Below are 12,061 nucleotides of genomic sequence, written 5' to 3' on the forward strand. Positions count from 1 at the left end.
TAGGCTTGGCCCAGAGTGAAAAGATCTGCCTTGGATTCAAGAAGCCTGACTCTGAGACTCGTTGGTTGAGTGATCTCAGAGCAATCATCAAGTCTACAGATCACTTCTTATGTTTGTAAAATGGGGTCGGGCTAGTCCCCCTCCCCGAGAATAGATGCCTAATAAATGAATGTTGAGTGCAGTCTCCTTCTATTTAAAGAAAATTCTCTAATTCTATGATTATTGTTATTACAGACTTACAGGATCGCAGGACTAGAATGAATTTTTGGCTCCACCAATTCAAACTTGACCAACATTTCCTCCAATTGCAAAGTAAAGGGGGAAGAAACAAAGAAAGAAAAAGTAGATATGCAAGTCAGAAAGGCAATTTCTTCTCTCTCTTTTATGTTATAATCAACAAAATATTTCCCTATGATACATTCATCATCGCCCTCAGATTACATATAAATGTCACCCACCATATAGAAAGGACTGGGCTCTCTCTGGTTGACTTTGATACACGTCATATCTGAAACTCTGAGTTTATCTTATGCACTTTATGTCCACCTTTTAAAATTTTGCACAAAATCCAGCATGAGCAGTAATTTGGTTAGTTGGTGGTTACTTTCTGGTTTTATTGATTTGGAATTGGCCCAAGACCCTCCTGGTTTGTCATACATTTGGTTTTGGAATTAAAACAGGAAATACTGAAACAGATTAGAATGGAAACAACAACAAAGTGGTATTTTCCAAACATGAATAAAATATTGGTTTAAAGTAGAGGGGATTTCCATGACTAAAATCTTTTTGTATTTCCCTAGCTCCAAAAGAATTGTTTTCCCAATCTGGAATTGTGATATTCCACTGACAGGCACTGATGAAAGATGAGCTAGAGATAAAAAGATGCCTCAGGAAGGAATGAAACCAGAGGCTCACACCCAGGGGAGGGGCACAGCGCACCTGAAGATTGCCCAGGTGCCCATGGGGCTTGATGTTCGCATTTTTTTTAATTTTGTTTTTAAAGAACACCTCAGCTATGCAACATAGCTATGGCTTCGTGCCTGTGCTCGGTACAGGGATTTGATTGATAAAGTTCCCACCACATTAGACCTGGAGGCTGAGCCCAACATCTGGAGCCAAGTTTTGCAATCTAGTCTTTATATCACTAGTGAAGAACTGCTCCCTGCAAATAGGCAGCAAACCACATAGTGTTCTTTCACAGCGTGAACGATTGGCCTGGGCATTTGTTATGGCATTTCTTTCTATGGTACTTCCCATTTCAGATGAAGCACAAGTAAGAACTGTGTTTCTCTCTTTATTTTTAAGAAAAATAGCAAGAGAGGGTCTTGCTATGTTGCCCAGGCTCAAACTTGGGATTCAAGCAATGCTCTTGCCTCATCCTCCCAAAGTGCCAGGATTACAGACGAGAACCACCACATGAGCCTGGCCAAATGAGAACTTTCTGAAAAAGATATTGCCATCTAGAAAACTTCTTCCCCTAAAGTCTTAGAATTTGATACTCAAATGGTTTCCTATTTGAAAAAATTTATGATTAGATGTTTTGGTAAGACAAAGAGATTTATTCTGAGAATCATGGCAGCCACCTTTTGACGGGTATAAATGGTCTCTGTGAAGTGCTATCTCTACTACATAAACACGACTCAATAAAGATTTCTTTTAGCAAATGTTAAACCCATTGATGGAACTGAGTCAAAGAAGAATGGTTCTTTATATTCCCTGACTAATTCAAATACCTTGTAGTCAAGATAGTAGTAATGCATTTATTTGTCAATACTTTATTTCTTTATCCCAAGGAAATAATTGGGTTGAATTGCCCATTTGTGGTATTTTGTAAGATAACTGAAAGAAATGGTGCCTTTATGTAGAAATTGGCAAGAGGATGATTTTGTATTTTTCATTTGCTAGTTCTCTTCCCTTGTTAAGGCAGACAAAACTCATGTAAGATTTTTTTTTTTCATATGCGGAACATAAATGCTGTGTGATGCACCTAGAGGGTTATTTGGATGCCTTCTGGCCTTTTGATGAGTGAATTGAGTGAAATGGTGTATGGGAAAACTCTTTGATACATATATAGTTCGAAATAAATGTTTAACATTGCTGCCTATTGTAGGCTTTCCATTCGAGGATACAGTGTGTTCTCAGTGCCACACTCCTGTGCTGATCTTTTCAGGATAAAACTATCCAGAAAAGCTCCTTCCTTCCACCTTGTCTTTAGTACTACACTGAGTAGATTGTCTTTGTAGCAGATTTAATGTCCTCGTTAGTCCAAGTCCAGACAAGGAAAGTTACCCATGTGAAACTAAAGAGGTAATTACTGTGGGCAGCTTGTTATTAAATTAATATTGAAATAACATATACCTTTTTAGATGGCCTAATTTGAAGAGAATTCACCTGCCTTGTCTCTATGAATGAGAAATGACTTAGTTGAGATCTATGCCTGGCAATCAGGTAACACTATCTCCAAATGTAAGGAAGCATGACACTAGATCGCACTGCATGTTACCAATGGATAAAACCAAGAAACTCAGACTTGCCTCAAGTCTGTCTAGTTCCGTTTCTACAGCTTTGGAAAGAAGTTCAGGAATATATGTATTACTCAAGAGAAGTGTATGATGAAAAGCTTACTGCAGTTATATAGCTTATGACTTCACGAACATTTAAGTGCATTTACCACAAAGGGATAATGTTATTTATGTTTTGGAATAAATAGAGCTGAAATAAATATGATTACTACCTGCAAGTATTAACATTAAGAGGTACGTAAATTCCCTGTATTGAAAAGCATATATATCCGAACTTTTTGCTTGCCACAAGTCTTGAATGACAAGTAACAAACATTTATTTAGAACTCACTGGGATCAAGGTCTATGAATAAGAAAATGCCATATACAAAGAGAAACTGGACTCCTATCTTTCGCCATATATAAAAATTAACTCAAGATGGATTAAAGACTTAAATATAAGGCCTGGAACTACAAAAACACTAGAAGAAAACCCAGGAAAAACACTTCTAGACATTGGCCTAGGCAAATAATTCATGAATAAGACCTCAAAAGCAGATTCAACAAAAACAAAAATAGACGATTAGGACTTAATTAAACTAAAAAGCTTCTGCACAGCAAAAGAAATAATCAGCAGAGTGAACAAAGAACCTGCAGAATGGGAGAAAATATTTGCAAACTATTCCTCTGATGAGGGCCTAATATTCAGAATCTACAATGAACTCCTCAGTAACTCAACAACAGCAATAAAACAAATAACCCCATTAAAAAGTGGGCAAAGAACATGAACAGACTTTTTCAAAAGAAGACATACAAATGACCAACAAACATATGAAAAAATGCTCAACATCACTGACATCACAGAAATGCAAATTAAGACCACAATGAGGCACCATCTTACACCAGTCAGAGTGGCTATTATTAAAAAGCCAAAAACAACAGATATTGGTGAGGTTGTGGAGAAAAGGAAAGGCTTATACACTGTTGGAGGGAATGTAAACAGTTCAGCCTCTATGGAAAACATTACGGACATTTCTCGAAGAACTAAAAATAGAACTACCATTAAATCTGGCAATCCCACTCCTGGGCATACACCGAAAGGAAAACAAATCATTATATCAAAAAGATACCTGCTCTTGTATGTTTACTGCAGCAGTATTTACAACAGCAAAGATAGGGAATCAACCTACCAGTCCATCAATGGATGATTGGATAAAGAAAATGTGATACACACACACACACACACACACACACACACACACACACACACACACACGCACGCCATGGAATACTACTCATCCATAAAAACAAATGAAATCCTGTCTCTTGCATCAATGTGAATGGAACTAGAGGTCATTATTTTAAGTGAAATAACTCCGAAGCAGAAGGTAAAGTATTGCATGTTCTCACTTATAAGTGGGAGATAAATAATGTGTTCACATGGACATAGAGAGTAGAATAATAGACACTGGAGACTTGGAAGGGTGGGAGACTGGGCATGAGGGATGAGAAATTACTTAATGGATACAATGTACATTATTCAGGTGAGAATTACACTAAAGACCCGAACTTCACCTCTTTCATCCAGGTAACAAAACTCCACTTGTATTCCCTAAATTTATACAAAAAGAGGGAGAGGGAATGCCATGTCCTCAAGTAACCTATGAGAGGAGAGAGGGAAAAATAAGATCTGTAAGGCAAAATATGGGGAGGGCTGTGACTAATGTCACAATCAGGATACCAGTCTGCATACCTCTCTTGGGAACTCTGGGAGTTAGGTCAGGCCATGTATGAAGACCCTGTACATCTCCTGGAAGAAACAACACCTATAAAGTTTGTCACCATTTTTCTAGGTCAACGGGGAAGATAGGCTCTAAATAAAAGGGGTAGGAGAGTTGACCTCAGCCTCTTTTGGAAGTGCACCAAGAAGGGAGAGAATTTGGCCTGCGTGGAGAAACCTTAGGCCCACAGCCGGACTGCCAGTTCTGAGTGAGGAGGGAGCTACACTTCCGAGCGCGCTTCATGACTCAGTCACACGCTCCCTGTCTGGGCCTGGCAATCCCTCGTGCTCTGCTCTGGGTTTGTCTTCTCCTATTCTTTTTACCCATAGTGAAAAGAATTTTTCTGCTCTGTTTTGTCACTAATTTCTCCTGGTTCTTAAGTTTGGCTTACATGTCTCTTCTTCCAGGAGGCCTCTCTTGACCTCACAATAGGATGAGGGGACCTTTTTACACATCCCCATAAGCATCCCATTTTTTTCCGGTCAGAGGGCTTATCTCACTGGACATACTTGCCTGTTGACGTGTGTCATTCACTAGACTGGGAGCCCCATGACATCGAGGTGTGGGTCTCTCTTTCCTCATTTTTTAGGATTCTGAGTCATACTTGCCTTCCCTTCGGTGCTGCTGCACCAATTCACAGTTGTGTGGACTCCTCCTGTGGATCTCCCCTCTTGCTCTTTGCACAGACAGTAATATTGTCCTCCTATGTCTTCCTCTTCTCAGTCATGCAAAAAGATTCTCTTCAGTCTTAGTCTTTATTCATTTATTCTTATTTTTTAGCCCATTGCATCCAGTATTCCCAGGTGGTCTTCCATCCAAGTACTAACCGGGCTGGATCCTGCTTAGCTTCTGAGACTAGAGATTGAGTACATTCACAGTGCTGTGGCTATAGACTCTTCACCCTTCAAAACCCATCTTCAACACCTACGGCTTCTCAAGGCTCATTTAGTTGCTCCTGTAGGTCTTCCAGTACCTTCTACATTCATTGGTGCTACCGGTATCACAATACATATAGAAGTAAATTATAATCACAAATATGAAGCCCTTATTTAAATACATCTGTAACTTGTTATTGAGATGTGAATCTTTTGCTCATTTTTTTAAAAAAATTATTTCCTTCTTTTATAAAAAATACATTTGTTCATTTCTTAACAATAGTAGAAAATACAAAGAAAAAAATAACAAATCACCACAAATCTTACCACCCTGAATTATGCAGCAATGATGCTTGATGAACATTATTGCGGCTCTCTCTGCAGCTAGGGGAATGATTGTTGCAGAACAGAATGTAAATATTATAAACCTTGACAAAGGAGGAGAAGTAGATCAGTAGATACTGAGAAATAATTTTATATCAATGGATCATAGTATGCATGCTATTTTCAAAATAGTTAAGTATTTAATTTTACTGTAATTGAATTGGATAAAGAAATTTCTAAAAGTAGGATTCATTTCACAAAGGATATCAGTACCCATAATATCATTTAAAAGTGAAAAATAAATATAAAACATTAAGGACCATGATATGTTAAAATTATCTGTTTCAGTTTTAAAGTACACCAATTGACCATCTTCTATAAATGACTTTGTAATTTCATTGCTTACATTATTTTACTACACTGAGTTACATTATATATAGATGCATAGATATATGTATAATACTTATGCAGATATATATATATATATATAAATGTTATATATATAAAAAACATTTATATATTGGTCTGCAATAAAAATTTTCCCAGGGGTTTAGTCTCAAGAACTTTTTTTAACTTTAAAATATCTAGTCTTTTCTTGCTTTGCGTTTTTTGTATTTCTTGTTTTGATTGTTTTTGCTTAGCAATGTTTAATCACGTAGTTTTTGTCCAAAAGGGCTCTAAGGCGCCCCTGGGCATATTCTTATGTAAGCATATCTGCTATTATCTTTATTTTTAAAAGACAATTTGGCTTGATAATTCTTCCTTTCCCTTAAACTTTCTTTCCTTCAGAACACCCTAAGTACTGCACCATTGTCTCAAGATGTGCAAAATTGTAGTAAGGGAATCTGAGCTTTTCCCCAGACCTCTACTCCCGTCTAACGTATATTTCTTGTGTCTACTTGCTTTTTCTTTCCAGATTTTTTTTTTGCTAAGAATGTGGGATGGTGGCACATAATAGCTGTGATTGTGTTTGTGTGTGTGGAGGGGTGTGGGGTGATGAGGTGAGTATATTGAAAAAAATATATAGGATTTATTGTGGACAAGGAGAATTATTCTAGCTTCAGAGGTTATCTGTGAATTCATAGCAATGATACGGTTTTGAGGGTTTCTTTTTCTTTTAGAGAGAGGAGGAGGAAGAGTGTTTAATTTTTTTTTTAAACTGAATGAAGTCGAGGTTAGTCAAGAGTCCTATCCTTTGACTTTCTTCCACCTAGAACCGTATTTTTCTTTGATCTATGAGACTGAAAATAATAAGTCCCTGTAAACTTAGCTCTAAACAAGAAACCTGTAGCCATATCATTGAGTCACATGAAAAGACAGTTTTTCTGGGGATCTCTTCCATTTCAGCATTGGAGTAATATTCCTGCCTAATCTTTTCACATTTCTTCTGTTGTAATAGGAAAGTTTCTCTTGTTAAAAATAAATAAATAAAACTAAATGTTAATGATGTAAGTGCAATTTATTTTATTTTAGCCAATACATTGTTGTTGTTGTTTTATCCACATGTATTGCCATGGTACAACCACAAGATATGATGAGATCATTGGCCCAGCAGCAAGTCTTCAGTTAGGTACACCTGTCCATGTGATGAATTAGAACGTGCTTTTCCACCTATAAACTACAACTTAATTTGCATAACTTAATATAAGTAGTATTAATGTAAGTGTTATACATATTTCAGGTTATAATTTTGATTACAATTTGAAGACATAAATACAATTGGTTTAGTTATAAAATTACACTACTTACTTGCTACTTTATAACTGCTCACTACCTCCTTAGTGGAACCCAGATTTTCTCTATGATTTGAGAAAAATTACTCCACATGTTACCTAGTTATCAAACTATATTGGGAAGCAGAAAAAGCTATGAAAGGCTTCAAAGCTTCTGAGAACCTTAGCATGACAAACTCTTCCAAAAAGCTTTTTACACTTATCAATAGTTCCTCTTTACATCACATTTATAATCACTCAGCAGCAATCTCTTTTCCTGCTTGATTTGTGAGGCTTATTGAAAACAATGGCATTGACGTTCATTCTGACTCCTTGATTTCCATTGTTTTCAGGATTTTTCATCTATGAGCAGCAGCAGAAAGAGAAAAAGTTAGATTCTTAGATTCCATGATTTTATATTTCCCACCAAGGTACAAGTATTTCTACTTTTCTACCTGATTGTCTCTACTTTCCTCCATGTGTATTTCTTTTCTTTTCTTTTCTTTTCTTTTTCAGACGGAGTCTCGCTCTGTCGCCCAGGCTGGAGTGCAGTGGCGCGATCTCGGCTCACTGCATGCAACCTCTGCCTCCCAGGTTCAAATGATTCTCCTGCTTCAGCCTCCTGAGTAGCTGGGATTACAGATGTGTGCCACCATGCCTGGCTAATTTTTGAATTTTTAGTAGAGACAGGTTTTCTCCATGTTGGCCAGGCGGGTCTCGAACTCCTGACCTCAAATCTGCCAGCTTCAGCCTCCCAAAGTGCTGGGATTACAGGCATGAGCCACTGCGCATTTCTTCTGCCATGCTGACAGCTCCTCAATACTGGTTATTTGTAGTTGGTACATAAATGTTTCAAATACTTTCTGGTTCCCTTATAAACATTACAACCTGGTTCATTTCAAAGAAACCACAGTCCTTTTTCAATGGCTGTTGAACTTTTCTGATGCACCTCTGAGTAGGTCCACACAGCAGATTCATATACTAGAACTGCATTGTACCACAGGAACTCTTCTCATCCAGGGAGAAAACAACAATTACATTTTCTTGTTGCAAATTACAAAATATTACATTCTAATCCTACAATTCCATTTCAATGGAAGAATCAGATATATGCATAAAGAGGCAGGTGCAAGGATATTCATTTTAGGGATATTTAGAAAACTGGAAAAAATTTGAATGTCTAACAATAAAAAAGTTCAACAAATGATGACAAACCATGTCATGGGATATAAAATTTCATATTGTAGTCATATTACAGAACTGTTAAATACATGGTAACGTTTATAACAATTTGCTAAGCAAACAAAGTAATGTGATCACATTTTTGTAAAAGATACAGTCACACCTAGCAGCGCTTCCCCGGCTCTGATTAGGCAACATTGCCTAGAGAAATAAAATATTCTATTGAGGGCTTTCTTTTGAACAGTGGACATCCTCTTTACTCACTAACAGAGACCTTATTAAGAGAAGCAACTTAGATTATTACTCAAATAAGTTCTCCTTCAAGTTTTCTGCTTACAAAAAAAAGCTATCAAGTTATCCCAATTATAACCCAATGATACACATACTCATTTTATGTAGAGTCCAGAAATGTTTTGAAGCTGGAGTTGAAGACAGTTCAGTTCAAGGCCTTACTTTTACAGACAATAAACCTGAATTCCAGAAGTAGGAAGCTTTTATGACAGAGGAGGCTGGCGGAAGAATCAGTGCCTGAATCAGGGTCTGCTATTGCTGGTGTCTCGCCACATATCCAAGTTTTTATTTTTTTATTCTTTATGCATGGTCAAATGTGGCCAAACGGAATGTCTCCTCTGGTTTCTGGCAAGAAAGCACTATGAACTATCACCAGTTTTAACAACGGGGACCTTTTGTTCTGTAGTAATATACATAAAAAAAGTAAGATTGAGCAAGCAGATAAACCTTTTGTGTGCATAATTAATAACTCACACTTGAATTTCTGTATCTCATTAGAGGTAGTTGTCTCACCTTTAACTAGAGAAGACAAGCTTTGTTTTTGTAGCGCTTTGCCCTATTATGTTCAACAATAATAATTCACGGTGACAGATGTAATCCACCAAACTCATTATTTTCAACCCCGATCCATTTATTTTGCATTACCAATACAGTGTTGATGCCTATCATTCCCTGAACTGGAGTGCCTGATGAAATGTTTTATTGCAATATGTCAGAGTTTAAATAATAGCAGGAATGAGGCTGAAGCCTTCCAAAGTTGCTGTGTGTATTATAAAAACGTATGTAATGCACCCTGTACTCACAAGAACAGGTCTTAGGAGGTGTGGTTTTGATTAGCCAATTACATTTGGGAGAAGAATGGACTCTATCTCTTAGAGAGGGCCACATCTTTTCATATATGTATATATGTGTGTGTATATGTGTATATATGTGTGTATGTCTATGTATATGCGTGTATATGTATATATACACATATGTATTCGGGTTTTTAATAAATATGTGTCTGTGTACATATGTGTATATGTACAAATTATATATAAATTTATATATATATATACAAATAAAACCACAATGAGGTACCATCTTACAGCAGTCACAGTGGTTATTACTGAAAAATCAAAAACAACAGATGTTGGTGAGGATGTGGAGAAAAGGAAAGGCTTATACATTGTAGGAGGGAATGCAAATTAGTTCAACCTCTATGGAAAACAGTATGGAGATTTCTCAAAGAACTAAAAATAGAACTACCATTAAATCTGGCAATCCCACTCCTGGGCATTCCCACTCCCCACCCAAAGGAAAATAAGTCATTACATCAAAAAGATACTTGCTCTTGTATGTTTATTGCAGCACTATTCACAATAGCAAAGACATGGAATCAACCTATGTATTTACATATATGTGTGTGTATATATATACACACACACGTGCACACATATATACATAGACACACATACATACACACACACACACACACACACACAATACATCAAAGAGAAAAGAAAACAGGATTGGAACTTTTTTTCTTTTGAGGAGCTAAATTTCCCAAAATCTGCTGTGAAAAATCTCACTCATAATTTAACATATTGTGCTATAAAACTGTTTCCTTTCCCTTCTTGATTTATATTCTGCCAAATCCTGGGGTGGGACAGGAGGATATTGTCCTCTGATAGGCAGTATAGGACTATGTGACTTCCTTTGACTTTAAAGGAATCGCAGGGAAGTTTGAATTGCAACTATTCAACCTTGAAGGGAGAGAAACTAAATGAAACACCTGTTTCTCTGATTACTGTGCCACAAGGCCTTTTAATTAGTTTGTGGAAATAGAAGTTTTAGTTACTGAAGCATATGGTTATTTCCCTCCAAGAGAGTGGACACGTGACTACACACCATTAATTTGTGATTATTATTAAACTAAGAATGCAATTTAAAAGATTGTGTATTAATAGATATATTTTCTAGACTAGAAAGAGCTGCAGAATAAAGTAGGAGAAAAATCCATATAAAATGTCAATCTTTTTTTTATATCAGCACCAGTGATTGACTATTTCCATAATGGTGTTCAGAAGATGTATTTACACACGTGGGAACTTCAGTTGGATATGCTGAATTAAAATGTTGATAATTATTTTATGGATATTAATTATTTTAATTTCATGTAATACATTTTCCTCAAAGATTTAGAGAGCAATATATCAGTGTAGGAAACAAAGGCTGGAAAAAATAGGTATGGCTAAGTTGACTATAACCTTAAAACATTTTCTCCATGTTGTTTTTATCATGTGGTAGAGATTTCTCTCCAGTATGTTCAAGTACTTGAATGTAGAAACTTGGAAAATTCTGCTGGACTGTTAGGAACTCCTTCCACTTAGCTAGATATCATCCTAAATTCATCTTAAGACATCATCTCCGCAAAGTCATTGTAAAGGAAAGAGAAACATTTGGCTTTCTGATAGGTTTTTAGACACCTCTGCACAGAGTTTTGAGAAGGATGTCTGGGTTGGGAGCATTTAGGGTATCAAACTCTTAGACCTCGTAGGTATTAATTAAAATAGGGAAACTTTCATTTTAGATGTGAGATGCGTAAGATATCAGTAACTTTGTGATCATGTCTTATACTATGGTATTTTCCCCATGTAACTCCTTGCTTTTTGCAGAACGGTCATTCAATCAGTATGTGAGCTTTGAGTTGCTCTCTGGGAAAAGCAATTGAATTATTGCTTAGTACTGACTGAAATAAGCATGGGCAACATGGTGAGAGTGTAATCATTTAAGTGCAAAAATGATCCCAAACCATACAACAGCTTTGCTATTAATAAAAATCATGAGAAACTACAAATAAACTACAAGTGTTCATAGTGGCAGAAATGACTCAACTGTTGTGAAATTTTAATTTCTCTCACTGTTTATACCTAAATATGAAACATACCTGACAACAGCATGAGACAGAACACGTCTTCTCATTTTTCCAGATAATTTACACCATGAGTTTGGCCAAAAGCACTGATTACAAAATACGACTGCAATTGGATAGCATAGCAAAATGGATTTCCACACCTATGGCATAAGGCTTGGTTTGTTTTGATTAAAGACATAATTGTGATCCAATTTCATAATGTTGATCACAGTTTCATCACCTGTGCCTGGAAGGAGAGGAAAATATATGAGGGGTATAGCAAAGTGCAAACTCATTAAAAATTGTCTGCAAGAAATTACGATTGTTACATTTAAAGCAAAGGTGTGGTATTGTGTTTAATTAAACAAAGTTTGTAAAGTGTTTTGTGAACTTTGCTTGGATTGTGCAAACTTGAACAAGGCACTTTATACAAACTTATGTTAATGGAATATTTTGAGAACATATAATTTGAGGAGCAGATAGATAAATTACCATCAAA

Source organism: Pan troglodytes, chromosome 8 (genome assembly GCF_028858775.2).
Source record: "Pan troglodytes isolate AG18354 chromosome 8, NHGRI_mPanTro3-v2.0_pri, whole genome shotgun sequence".
Lineage (NCBI taxonomy): Eukaryota > Metazoa > Chordata > Mammalia > Primates > Hominidae > Pan > Pan troglodytes.